Source organism: Acomys minous (genome assembly GCF_964271855.1).
Source record: "Acomys minous genome assembly, chromosome: 14".
Taxonomy (NCBI): Eukaryota; Metazoa; Chordata; class Mammalia; order Rodentia; family Muridae; genus Acomys; species Acomys minous.
This window is the reverse complement of record NC_140496.1, coordinates 50,527,478-50,541,572: the sequence shown is the minus strand read 5'-3', so window position 1 is coordinate 50,541,572 and position 14,095 is coordinate 50,527,478. Positions and strand designations below refer to the sequence as shown.

Below are 14,095 nucleotides of genomic sequence, written 5' to 3'. Positions count from 1 at the left end.
TACCCAGCTGATGGGGCCATTTGGAAGATGATGGAAACCTGGGAGGAAGACCCTCCCTGCTGGGTCTATTCCTCATTCTGGCCCTGTCATGTCTTCCTTTTCTCTGCTTCCTGGCTGCAAGTAATGTGACTTTCTCGGCACTACTATGCTATCCCTGCCTCAAGGAACTGAACCAAGACCATGACACCGTGAGCACAGACCAAAATACATCTGTCTACCTTTCAGCGGCTTGTGTCAGATATTCGGTCATAAGTGGACTAGTGGGCTGGCAAGATGGCTCAGGCGAAGGGTACTTCCCACCAAGCCTGGTGAGCTGAACCCACAAGGTAGGAGGAGAGGACTGACATCACGACTGTCCTCTCAGCTCCAAGCATACACTGTGGCAAATAAATGTTACAAACACTGACTAACACAGGAGGTGCAGGAAGAACCCTGAGGCAGGAAATCACTTCTCAGTTCTATCACAAGTAGATTGCTGCTAATGGTGCTATCTAGTTCAGAAGATTGTGAATTTTGAATAAGCTAATGGCTGGCAGTGCTTCCTAAACTATAGGGCTCCTTACAAATACAAATACAAAATAAATGCTGTTACTTTGGTAGAGGAACTCACAACTCTTTGAAGTTCGGATTCTTCAGTTACACTCTAGGCAAGCGCTGTGATTCTGGTGTGGCACAGCACTCATGGCTATGTATTTGATTATAGACATTAATTCTGTCTTACAGAAAACCAAACAGCAAACCTGTTCTAACTTTTTGGGCAGGTCTCTTTGAGCTCCTCTCTTCTAAATAATTGTGTTTGTGTGTGTGTGTGTGTGTGTGTGTGTGTGTGTGTGTGTGTGTGTGTGTGTGTGTGTGTATGTGTGTGTGTGTATGTGTGTGCATGTGTGTTTATGTGTGTGTGTATGTGTATGTGCGTGTGCGTGTGTGTGTGTGTGTGTGTGTGCATGTGGGTTTATGTGTGTGTGTGTGTATATGCGTGTGTGTATGTGTGTGTGTGTGTGTGTGTGTGTTTGTGTGTGTGTATTTGTGTATGTGTGTGTGCGTGTGTGTGTGCGTGTGCGTGTGCGTGTGCGTGTGCGTGTGCGTGTGTGTGTGTGTGTGTGGTTTGCTGTTTTTATGTTCTGTTTGTTTCTTTCTCTTTCCTGGTTTGCCCCAGAGTTTGTAACTCACACTGACCTTGAACTCCTTCCCTCTCATACTGCCTCTTCCTCCCAGGTGCTGAGGTCACAAGAGTGCAACATCACACAGCTAATCACTTTTATCTTTAACACTAATAGGTCCTTAAGGACAAGACTGGAAAGTTTGAAAAAGGCCTTGAAAATGTTTTTGTAAAATATGCCAGATAGCAGTGTTTACTTCACTATATTTCTATACAGTTTTGTTATAGTTATCTTACAATATTTTAATATAATTCTTTTATGTGCTAATACTTGAACTATTCTATCAAGTTGTGACTAATAATTTTGTTTTATAATAAAAATAACATTTTCCTTTTCTTTATACCAGTAAATATTTTTCAATGATTATAAACACACGTTTTCCACAATTTATCTTCAAAAGGTGAAAACTCAAATGCTAACTTCTTAAGATACGCAAACAATGTTATTTTGTCATAAATTGTGTCTATTAGCACACCTGCCAGCTGTGAAAAGATCTATTTCAATAAGTACTAGTTATTACATTTTTAAAAGTTTTGCTCACTTGCTAGATATAAAAGGCATGTCATCTAATTTTATTTTGTTTTATTACTAATTACATGGAAATTAATTGTGTACCTGATAATACATCTATTGTAATTGATCTACCATAATAATTAAAACTTTCTCAGACTAAATTTTTCTAAAGTGTCTTAGAATAGTCAAACTTTCATTCCCTCTCCTAGTGATCATTTTGCATGTAGGAATTGTTTTCCTACGTATATCCATTGCTTATTTTTTGCGTCTTTCCTTCTTATAACTTTTAATGTCGCTGGCATCAGAAGCTTCTTGTCTTGTGCCACACTTTCTTCTCTTTCATTGGATCATTTAACTAATACACATTTTTTTTGTCCAGTTGTTAGTTGGCAATGCTTCTATATGTAACTTTTTTGTTATTTTAAAATATTTACTTATTATCTTTTTTAAAAGACTTCTTTTTTATAGTCTTCTTTCTGACAGGGGTTTTGTTTGGTTTGCTTTTAGGTTTGGAGTTTGTTTTACGGCAAGGAAAGGCTCTTTTTTCCCTATTTGCCTTATTGTGGGAAGAAAAAGAGCCCACACTTATCCCTTATGCAACTATTGTTAATTTTCCAAGGATGATAGTCTAAAAACTATATTTAATAAAACAAAACTTAAGGAAAAGTAGTAGTTTTTAAGCTACCACTGATGGAAAACAAAACTTGATGCTTTCGAGCTCCTTAATTTCTACGGATTAATTTAATTTGGGATATTGAGGCTAAATGGCCCACAATATTTCATAGCATAGACAATACCTATTTTAAAGGAAAGGCAACTTTTGTAATCTAAAGTTTTGTAAACTAAACCTAAAAAATAATATTTTTAAATTGCTCTCTCCAGGTGTCCTCATTAGAGTGACATCGTCTTTAAACCCTGCATGGCAATCCCTGACGCACCGCCGTGATGCCCAGGGAAGACAGGGCAACCTGAAAGTCCAACTACTTTCTTAAGATCATCCAACTTTTGGATGATTACACAAAATGTTTCATTGTGGGAGCAGACAATGTGGGCTCCAAGCAGATGCAGCAGATCCGCATGTCCCTGCGAGGGAAGGCTGTGGTGCTGATGGGCAAGAACACCATGATGCGCAAGACCATCAGGGGCCACCTGGAAAACAACCCTGCTCTGGAGAAGCTTCTGTCTCACATCCGGGGGAATGTGGGCTTTGTGTTCACCAAGGAGGACCTCACTGAAATTAGGGACATGCTGTTGGCCAATAAGGTGCCCGCAGCTGCCCGTGCTGGCACCATCGCCCCCTGTGAGGTCACTGTGCCAGCCCAGAACACAGGTCTGGGGCCTGAGAAGACTTCGTTCTTCCAGGCTTTGGGCATCACCACTAAAATCTCCAGAGGTACCATTGAAATTCTGAGTGATGTGCAGCTGATAAAAACCGGAGACAAAGTAAGAGCCAGCGAGGCCACACTGCTGAACATGCTCAACATCTCGCCCTTCTCCTTTGGGCTGATCATCCAGCAGGTGTTTGACAGTGGCAGCATTTATAACCCGGAAGTGCTTGACATCACTGAGCAGACTCTGCACTCTTGTTTCCTAGAGGGTGTCCGAAATGTTGCCAGTGTCTGTCTGCAGATTGGTTACCCAACTGTTGCCTCGGTGCCACACTCTATCATCAAAGGGTACAAGAGGGTCCTGGCTTTGTCTGTGGAGACTGACTACACCTTCCCTCTTGCTGAGAAGGTCAGGCCTTTTTGGAGTATCCATCTGCATTTGTGGTTGCTGCCCCTGTGGCTGCAGCCACCACGGCTGCTACTGCAGCCCCAGCCAAGGCTGAAGCCAAGGAAAAGTCTGAGGAATCAGTTGGGGATCTGGGATTTTGTCTCTTTGACTAAATCACTTTTTAAAGCAACCAATTCAGCCAGCTTAATTTGAGAAACACGGGAATAAAGGCATACTTCTCTTAAAAAATATATATATTTAAATTATTAGATTAAATTATTTGCCTAATTATTAGTCTAATAATCTTAGACTAAGTTATTTTTAAACTTAATAAATAAATTAAATAATGCTAAGCAACTTATAATAGACAAAATAATTTTAATTTATACTAATTGAATAAGTTTTACCATATTCAGCCTACAGTAGACTAAATCATCTTACTAATAGTTTAAATTAATGGAAGTTCATATTCACTATTTCTTTTGTCCAGAATTGAAATCTTTGATATGACCCATTTTTTTTCACATTTTTATCCAACTTGCTTGGAGAGAATATTTATTTTGAACCTGGATCTATCAAAGAACACCCAGTGCTGTCCCCACAAGATGATGACTTAGCTGAGTCTAAAAATCTGTCAATGGTCTATAGGACAAACAAAAACAGGAAGAAAGAGACAGAAGAGGATGAGCAGAGATGGAGAAGGGGAGGAGAGAGTGAGGAGTAAGGAAGGAGACAAGAAAAAAAAAAACAAGAGAAAGAAGAAGCAGAAGGAAACTCAATCATATTTTGTTCACTGTGTCCAGAACCCTTCTAAATGATCTAAATGTATAAATTGATTTAATCCTAACAACCATATGAAGACATACTTGTTATTTGCATTGAGCTGCTGATGAAAACAAAAGCCAAGACTGGGGAAATGCCTCGCTGCATGCACATACTGTTTGCTTTAGCAGCGTGGGGACCTACAGCTGATCCCCAGAACACGTGTAAAACCTCCAGTGCCAGTGCAGCAGGACACCCTTATAATTCAAGTGCTGAAAGACAGGTAGGAAGGGCTCCTGAAGGCTCACTCCCAGTTGGTCTACAAATTGGAAAGCTCCAGGCTCACTTAGAGATTCTATACAAAAAAAGAAAGAAAGAAAGAAAAGAAAGAAGGCAGAAAGAAAGAAAATGAGAGAGGGAGAGAGAGAGAGAGAGAATGTTGAGTGATATAAGAATATACCCTCATCTCCTAGGTCCCATAGACACAAATGTACACAAACACACACACACACACACACACACACACACACACACACACACACGAAATAAAAAACAAATTATTAAGAGAATAAAGCTTTAAGTGTGCTACAATGCTCAAGTTTTTAAGAAAACCAACAACTTCCTGAACAGTACACCAACAGCCCAGGCCTTAATGTCAACAATTAATAAATGGGACCTCATGAGGCTGAGAAGCTTCTGTAAGGCAGGAGACACTGTCAAGAGAACAAAGCGACAGCCTACAGACTGGGAAAAGATCTTCACCAACCCTTCATCTGACAAAGGTTTAATATCCAAAATATATAAAGAACTCAAGAAATTAAACGCCACAAAACCAAACAACCCAATTGCAAAATGGGGCTTAGAACTAAACAGAGAATTCTCAACAGAGGAATATCAAATGGCTGAGAAACACTTAAAGAAATGCTCATCCTCGTTAGGCATCAGAGAAATACAAATCAAAACAACACTGAGATTCCACCTTACACCCATCAGAATGGCTAAGATCAAAAACTCAAATGACACAACATGCTGGCGAGGATGTGGAGAGAGAGGAACACTCCTTCACTGCTGGTGGGAATGCAAACTAGTACAACCACTTTGGAAAGCTATCTGGCATTTTCTCAGAAAAATGGGAATAGGGCTTCCTCAAGACCCAGCTATCCCACTCCTTGGAATATACCCAGAAAATGCCCTACCACACAACAGGGACATATGCTCAACCATGTTCATAGCTGCTTTATACACAATAGCCAGAACATGGAAACAGCCTAAGTGTCCCTCAGTAGAAGAATGGACTAAGAAACTGTGGTACATTTACACTATGGAGTATTACTCAGCTATTAAAAACAAGGAATTCCCAAAATTTGTGGACAAATGGATTGACCTAGAAATTATCATAATGAGTGAGTTCACCCAGAAGCAAAAAGAGACAAATGGTATATACTCACTTATATCAAAACACTAATCCAAGGGATACGTCCCATGAAAAACTTTACCTACCAAGAAAGTGGGTCAGAGGAGAGGACATCCTATTGAGACTTTAGGCGAGAGTAGCATGGAAGAATGAGGAAATAATAGAACCCACAGTGTCCTGGAAACCTACAAGAAGAACTTTATGACAGGCAGATCTGGGTCCTGGGGTCCTCCTCAAACTAAGGCACCAGCCAAGGAGAAATAGGCAGTAAACTTCGAACCCCTACCAAGACCTAGCCGACAAACACGATATTCTCCACCGTTGACTGGAGAGTGAGATCTGATTCTCACATGAACTCTGGTGCCCCTTTTCTGACCACGTCCCCTGGATGGGGAGGCCTGGTGGCACTCAGAGGAACGATAGCAAGTTACCAAGAAGAGACTTGATAATCTTAGAGCATATATAGGGGGTGGAAGTCTCCCTCAATCACAGACATAGGGGAGGGGAGAAGGGGGGAAGTGGGAGGGAGGGAGGAATGGGAGGAAACAGGGGAAGGGCTAACAATCAAGATGTAATATGAATAAATTAACAAAAAAGAAAAAAAATATAAATAAATCTTAAAAAAAAAAAAAAAAAAGAAAGAAAAGGAAAAAGAAAACCTAACAAGCCTGTGTCCAGTTGTTTTCATTAAGTTGACCTGCAAGTCACTTTCATAAATTTTGAGATTGAGGTCAGGTCACACGTTTTCTAAAAGGTCTTCTTCTTCTTCTTCTTCTTCTTCTTCTTCTTCTTCTTCTTCTTCTTCTTCTTCTTCTTCTTCTTCCTCCTCCTCCTCCTCCTCCTCCTCCTCCTCCTCCTCTTCCTCCTCCTCCTCTTCTTTTCTTTCTTTCTTTCTTTCTTTGGCTGTGGTTCTTGGCCTAACCTCTACTTCCTAGAGAAGTCATATTTTATATAGTTACCCTCTCACATGGTCCATCTACATCCTCCATGTTGTATTTTCTTCTTCTTTGCAGTTGACTTCAGGATTAATTTGCCTTTTACTGAATTAATTCAGCTTCCATCAGATTCTCTTCCACTATTTTATTTCTTTTTTAATGTTTCAAACAGTTAAGTTTTCCATATGCAGCACTGTTTTCATACTACAGGTTGACAAGCTGTTTCTTTTCCATATTTCCCAAGTCTGGTGGGGTTGTTGCTGTAGTTGTTGTTGTTGATTCATCCTACAAGAAAAAGCCCGTGCCAGCTTAGTGGAGGCCTGGTCAGTGTGATGATGACTTTTGCACGGGTAACTCTTTAACGTGTTTGTAGTTTTAAAGGTCACAGTTTAATACAGAAAAAGAAAAGGAATAGGGAGAAATTACATTGACAAATTCACAGTATGCACCGGATGTTCCTAACTCATCACGTCGGGGAGGCTGACGAAAGTGCTAATGCCAATGACAGATGCAGCCGAAAGCTTCAGGGCAGTATTTATATGAAGCCTTGAAGGATAGGCTGTCTGTTTGGGTGAACTTTCCTTCACATGTGTGAAGGTGTGTCTCTGTATTGTCAATTGCTGATTGCTGTGCTGGCAGAGAGCTAAGTGCTAGCAGCGTCGAGATACTGTCATTTCTATGGCCCATCACCAGCTTTATATTTGTAGTTACTTGTCCTTTCACACTGGCTCAGACACCTAAAGGTCAGGCAGCCCACTGCGCCTAGAGGCAGTCTAACAGATGTTGTCTCTATGTTGATTGGTTGTGATAAAGAGCTGACAGCCAATAGCTTGGGGCAGGAAGTGGAGGGCGGATCTTCCAGGGAGAGAGAGGAATGCAGGGAGGAAAAAGCACATATAGGAGGCTTGGAGGTAGACGTGCAAGGGAACAGATGGATGGGGCTAGGAGCAGAGAGGTAAAGAGCTAGCCACATGGCGGGTCATTAGCTAGAATAGTTGGATTAAGTTTAACTGGTAGCTGGGAGATGGAGCCAGCAAAAGGCCTAAGCTTTAAACTATACTAGAAGTCTCCATGGGTTGTTTATGCTGCTGGTGGTTTGTGAAAGCCCCTGCTATAGCTATGCTTTTCCTTACCAGAACTCCCAAGAGTCAACCCTTCTGCTGTCTGGAACACGTCCTCCTGCAGCCTTTCCCAACCATCTACTGCGCATTCTCCTTACCAGCAAGTTAGCACTTAGTCGTGAGAAGTCTTCCTGCAGTGTGCTGAGCACTGAATGGATTGCTATGAACTGCAGAGTAGTTGCCCTGCTCCCGGGGATCCCATCAGCAATGCTGCCGCTCATCATGACTGGGTAACACACGTCAGAGAGTGGACACGTATTATTAGAGTTGCAATGCATCATGTGCCGATGAAACCGAATCCAGCCTGGTTGAATTCAGGGTCCACTTTGAACGTACTGAGACAAATCTACGTGTGGACCTTTTTCTTCAACCACATTAACTGATCATCAGATGTTTTGTTCTTCATAGAACTTGACTGTCTTCGCTCTAAAGCATCACCGAAACAGGGTGATGAGCTGCTCGTCTCTCCTCACACCTTTCGGTATCAGTGTATTTCAAAAGCAAACCCAATATATTGCATGCAGTGACGTCGGAATCTAGACACAAAAGAATCACCTGTGCCTTCTCACTCGTCAGGGAAGCAGCCATTGAGCACCAAAACGTGTCCAAATGTGGACACATTTTCCTTCCTCTTGGAAGGGACCATTATAAAACACCTAGAAACTGTCTGATAAATTAAACATGGGCTGAAAGAGGGAACGAACAGGTTGATTTTCACCCATGCATAATAGATGAATAAATAAATGGTATATTTGGTGTGTAATATGCATTCAGTAGTCATGTTTAACATATAAAATAGTATGGCAGCACAGTTACATCTCTGTCTCGTGTGTATACCTTTATGTCGGTGTTAATTTGAAATTTGACAACACACTGGTGGGAATGCTATCATACATTAGCATTTTCATGGGAGAGCCATTCATTGTGAGGCCAATATCCATCTCTGATAATAAAGTAAAATCCAGAAAGGAGGAGAGCAGTTGAAAACTCAAAAGCTTGACACACGGCTGCAGTAGGAGATATTTCTCTCAATTTGCTGATGGTCTGGGCTCTAGATTAATAGTAATCAGATACCATATGCTGAGTTCAACCCCCTACAGCTACGGTGTCTGTCTCCCTCTGACTCAGGCTGCTGGGTCAGCGGCTTCAGCTGCTTTTGGCAGTGTTCTGATTTTTCAAAAAACTTCTTAGGGTGGCTTCAAATCAGGCTGAGCTTTTAAAGATACACTTTTAAGCTAAGGACTTTCACATCTTCATCGGAACCTCAGAATGCCAAGTAAAGCACAATATACGTATGTATTATATTGACTTAGATATGTGCTTGGGATGTATCAATATCCTCTGGCAGTTTACAGAGACATCAGAGCAGCTGGGAGTCTGGACTATTTGCATGGACATGGTCATGGCTAATTCACCACATTTGAGTTTACTAGTAATATTCACTGGAACCGTGGGCAGCATTTCAACAAAACTATAAGCCCTCAAATGTTTAAAAACCATTTCTTCTGTATTTCATAGAAACACCATCATTTGCTCCTGAGAGAACTTAAGATACACCAAAGAAAAAAGACATGAAAGGGATAAAAGCTCTGATTTATGACAAACATGCCACTGTATTTCCACTAAACAAGAGTTCATGAAATATTACTAAACATCTAAAAAGGCCACCCACTCAAGAGTTCCCTGGAAGCTCTCAGATGTTGTTAATCTAGAAGGGGAAATGACTTCAAAATCTTGGATTTTTCTAATCCCAGCAAAGAAAAAAATAATTTCTCATTGTCTAAAAGGCTTTGAACTTGCCATACAAATCTTTTGTAAGTGGGGAAGAAGTGTGTACACAGTGACTTACGCTTTCAGACAATATTCACCTCAGCCCTGTGCGAGTGGACTAACTTGGAAAGACATCTTCTCTAAAGCAGGTGCTGCCAACTCCTGAAGCTTAGAAGGCCTACCTGGAGGGGCTGGTCCATTATATCATCTCTAATAATTCATTTATGGAGAATGACCTTGTTGTGCAACTCCGTTTGGAACTGTTAATTAAAATTAATGAGCATCTCACTGTTTTGCGCTGCCTTACTTCTTAGATCAAGCTAGGTTAATCTGGACTGGTCTGACGCCCTGCTTATACAAGGTTGACGCTCTGCCAAGATGCTGGAGATAGGCGGTGGGAGGTTCACAGCCTGACCTGGGGCGCAGCGGAGCTCTGAAAGTTGGACAGGATATGAACAACAGAAAGGGGACTGACACCAAGACGTAGAGGTAGGAAAGTCTTGGTTACCAGTGTAGGGCACAGGTACCTCCTTTATCAAAAAGAACTCTTAGATGTTTTTCAGCTATTAAAAACTATGCATAGATATTCAGGAAGTTTCCTGTAATTAGATGGACTTGGCTTTCAAAACCGGGCAGGTGCCAAGTCGTACTGAACTTCTCAGTGTTAGAGACTGGCATTCAATTTTCTCTCTGTCCATTCAAATATTAAAAGCAAAAACAATAATAAATTAGGTTTGTTTAATATAAATCCCTAATTTTAGGGGGTACTGGAAACAAGAAAGCTGCTACACTTAAAAGACAAGATTTCTGAGTGGAGAGTGGAGTCTGACTTTCACATGAACTCTGGTGCCCCATATTTGACCATGTCCCCTGGATGGGGAAGCCTGGTGGCACTCAGAGGAAAGATAGCAGGCTACCAAGAAGAGACTTGATACCCTGTGAGCATATACAAGGGAAGAAGTCCCCCTCAGTCACAGTCATAGGGGAGGGGAATAAAGGGAAAATGCGAGGGAGGGAGGAATGGGAGGATACAAGGGATGGGGTAACAACTGAGATGTAATATGAATAAATTAATAAAATATATTAAAAATATTATTAAATCACTGTTCTCTACAGATCAATGCACACTGTTGCCTGTGATAGCCAAGCATGCCAGGCAGGTTTGTCTTGGTGATGTCTGTTGCAGAATCCTCTGGCAAGCAGAAGCTTGGCCCTGAGACTACTTAGAAGGCACTTTTCAAAGCATGTCCTCCTTTGCTTCATTCTGCTCAGAACTTCTGAGCACCAGTGATCAAATGATGAGAATATTATTCAAATGTAAGCTCACCCTGAAATGATACATAGATTTGAGAACATTTTGCCTCAAGCCCACATTATTATTATTATTATTATTATTATTATTATTATTATTATTATTGTTATTGTTATTATTATTATTATTATTATTATTATTAAAATCATCAAGCTGCCTCAAGAGACAAAAAAATCCTGAAATAGGAAAAATAACTTTAAGAGAGGAACAATTTGGAAAGATAACAATACCTTCTTTCCACATTGTTTTCAAAGGTCCAGTGGGAGCCTCACAAAGCCCTACACAGCTGTGGCCCTAGAAATATGACAAGCATTTCTCTCAATGGCTCAGAGCAGACCTTAGAAATAAGCTCACATAATGTGGCTAGACTTTCCTGCAATGGCAAAGATATGCTCTTTTGACCAAATAGTGCTAAAACAGCTACACAACTACGTAATAAAAGGAATATTATAAATTTTACCTTGTGATCCATCACAAGAAGGCAACTCACAGAGGATTATATATCTACTTACAGAACTATAAAAATTTCAGGAGGAAAATCTTTAGGGAATTCAAACACCCAAGGATCTTTTAGGCATCATTTAAACTGTGCCATGAGAGGGGATTGTGCAAGTAGGTTCCATGAAAACTGCTTTTGAAAGGCATGGTTAAAAGATTGACTAGTCACACAATAGGAAAAAGCATTTATTAAACTCTTGCTTTTTTTTAAGTGTGCAATTTTTTAAATTAATATGAGAGCAAACAATTTAATAAAACAAATAGGCAGATGTGTCAACACAGAGGATATGCACACTGCAAGTAAATACACAAAGATGCTTAGCATCATGCCCCTGTAGGATAGCATGTTCAAAAAACAATGAGATATAGCTAAACACCATTAGAAGAATTAAAATAATTAAATGCTGTTCAAAATGTAGAACAATGGAGCTCCCATACATCAGTGGTGAGAACACAAACAGAACAAGTTTCAGAAACAGCTTGGCAGTTTCTTAGAAACATAAACATAATGAGTTGGTAATCTGACTCCTAGGTATTTATAAAAGTGAAATGAAAACTTATATTTGTGTAAAATCTGTGTGTGAATGCTTGCGGCATCTTCCTTTGTAATTACAAGGAACTGGAAATTACCCAAATGCCCCACAACTAGGGCATAAACAAATATACTGTAATGTAGCCATGCAATGAAGTGGTTTTTTTTCAGTTAATAAAAAGAGCTAGGTATTGATACACATAACAACTTGGGAGCTTCTGGCATGCATTATTTGAATAGAGAAAGCCAAACTGAAAGGCTTTACATGTAATAATTTACATCATTCTTGCAAAGGGAAAATTCTAAGGAAACAAATTATCTAGTGATTGTGAGGGTCTGGGGCCCTGAAAGGGAGTTTACTGTAGAGGGTCATGGGGGTGTTTGAGGTCGGCTAGAACTTACCTGCAGGTTGTGATGATGGTGGAAGGGCAGCAGTTACATGACTGTGTGTGTTTGCAGAAAACCTGGAGACCATTGCACTATAAAGTGTAAGTGGGACGTTGGGTACTGAGGGATTTGTATGAGTATCAGCTAAGTTTGGAGCCATTGGGGAGTGAGAGTTGAGCTGTGCAGGGGAGCATCACGGGCCAGGGTGAGAATACATCAGCCACTTGCACTCTTTGGTATTTGAATATTTAGGTTGGTAAGCATGCTACTAACTTCTCTAAGCCAGATGTGTTCGATGATACGCAGATGTGCCAGACACACCTCATGGTGTCCGTGTCTCAGCACAGCAGCTGTCACCTGGGTGACTCACTGAATAACAGCTACGGTCTCTGGCACGCTGGCTCAGACTCAGGACACTCTCACAGAATCTAATCACAGAAGAGGGTGTCTCATCTTGCTTTCTGTCCCATGTCTTTGGAACACTGTGGGCAATTGAAATGTAGCCTAGAAGTATTGGAAGGTTAGATCCAAAGATGATAATCAATACAAGGTAGATAGCAACCATTTTTCCCTGTTCAGCTATGTATAATTTATTTTTTCAAAATTTCACCACACACACACACACACACACACACACACACATGCACACATATCATGCAAATGCATATACATACACACTACATACACACATGTATGTGTGTGTGTAGTGTGTGTGTAGTATGTGTGTGTGTAGTGTGTGTGTGTGTGTGTGTGTGTGTGTGTGTGTGTGTGTGTGTGTGTGTGCTGGTCATATTGCCCCCTATTATCCTCTCTAATCTTTCTCGCCTTCCCATCGAACCCCTTATTCCCAGCAATTCCGTCTTGTTCTTGAGGAGAAATACTGTGGGATTTCAAGCCAAAGTGAGGACCAGGCTCACAGCAGCAGATGTGAGACCACACCACATAGTACGTCTTCTTCACGACACCACAGCCTTATTCCTCTTTAATTTGTTGACACCATCTATCAAGGAGGCTGTCCACCTCACTGATCACAATGGATTTTACTTCAAGAGAACAAAAGTAATTAATAGGTATTTTCAGAAAGCTGCCTTTGAAACATATGGCCAAGCCCAAGAACTTATGAAAGATGGATACCCCGTGTCCCCAGCCACGTGTCCTCCTAAGTTCTATTCACACTGTACGTCTCTTGGTCCAGTGCCCAGTGCTCTGCAGTCCCATACAGCTGTGCGGTGCAACACTTGCAGACACACATCCCATTTGCTGCCTGCAGCAGTTGTATTACAGTTGTGTTCAGCCCTGAGATCCTCACCTTCCTGCCATACAATAGAAAATCTCTCTTTAAAAAATGAATGGGGGCCAGACAGATAGTTCAGCTGGCTGCCAATCCTGAAGGCCTCAGTTTGATTCCCAGAACCTACACTGATTCTATGGAGGGTGGCTTCAGATCTACACACACACACACACACACACACCACAGAGACATACACACACTACACACACACCACACACACAGAGACACACACACTACACACACACCACACACACACCACACACCACACACACATACTACACATACACACTACACACTTACACACCACACACACACCACACACCACACACACTACACACACACTCTACACACATAAATAATGCAGTATATTCCCCATTATGCAGCTCCAATCATTGCTTCTTCTGCTCCTTGCCCCTTCCTCCCATTCACAACCCACTGCCTGGCTGCCGCTCTGTAGGATGTGTCGCTGTGAGCTTTCCGGCTCTCAGACCCGGACTTACCTTCAGTGCTCACACGGAGCTTTCATTATCTTTACAAAATTAGAATAGTGTGCACAAGTAGACAGTGGGAAGAAGGCACACACAGGCATTCTCTGTCCCACCCCGAAGCTGCTACTTTAAGGTTCTCCAAAGACCCTTCTTCTGCCCTTTCCTCTGCCTCAGACTCTCAGCCATAGTTGCTTAG

General features: G+C 41.3%; 1 protein-coding gene and 1 pseudogene across 4 annotated transcripts in view; one reads left to right on the top strand and one right to left on the bottom strand.

Moving 5' to 3' along the window:
• The window catches only part of LOC311582556 (uncharacterized protein), a 206,122-nt gene that overhangs the window by 84,767 nt on the left and 107,260 nt on the right, over positions 1–14,095 (bottom strand). The window lies entirely within an intron of this gene.
• LOC311583125 (large ribosomal subunit protein uL10-like) lies at positions 2,604–3,577 on the top strand (annotated as a pseudogene). The gene has a single exon. The product of its transcript is annotated as a large ribosomal subunit protein uL10-like (transcript).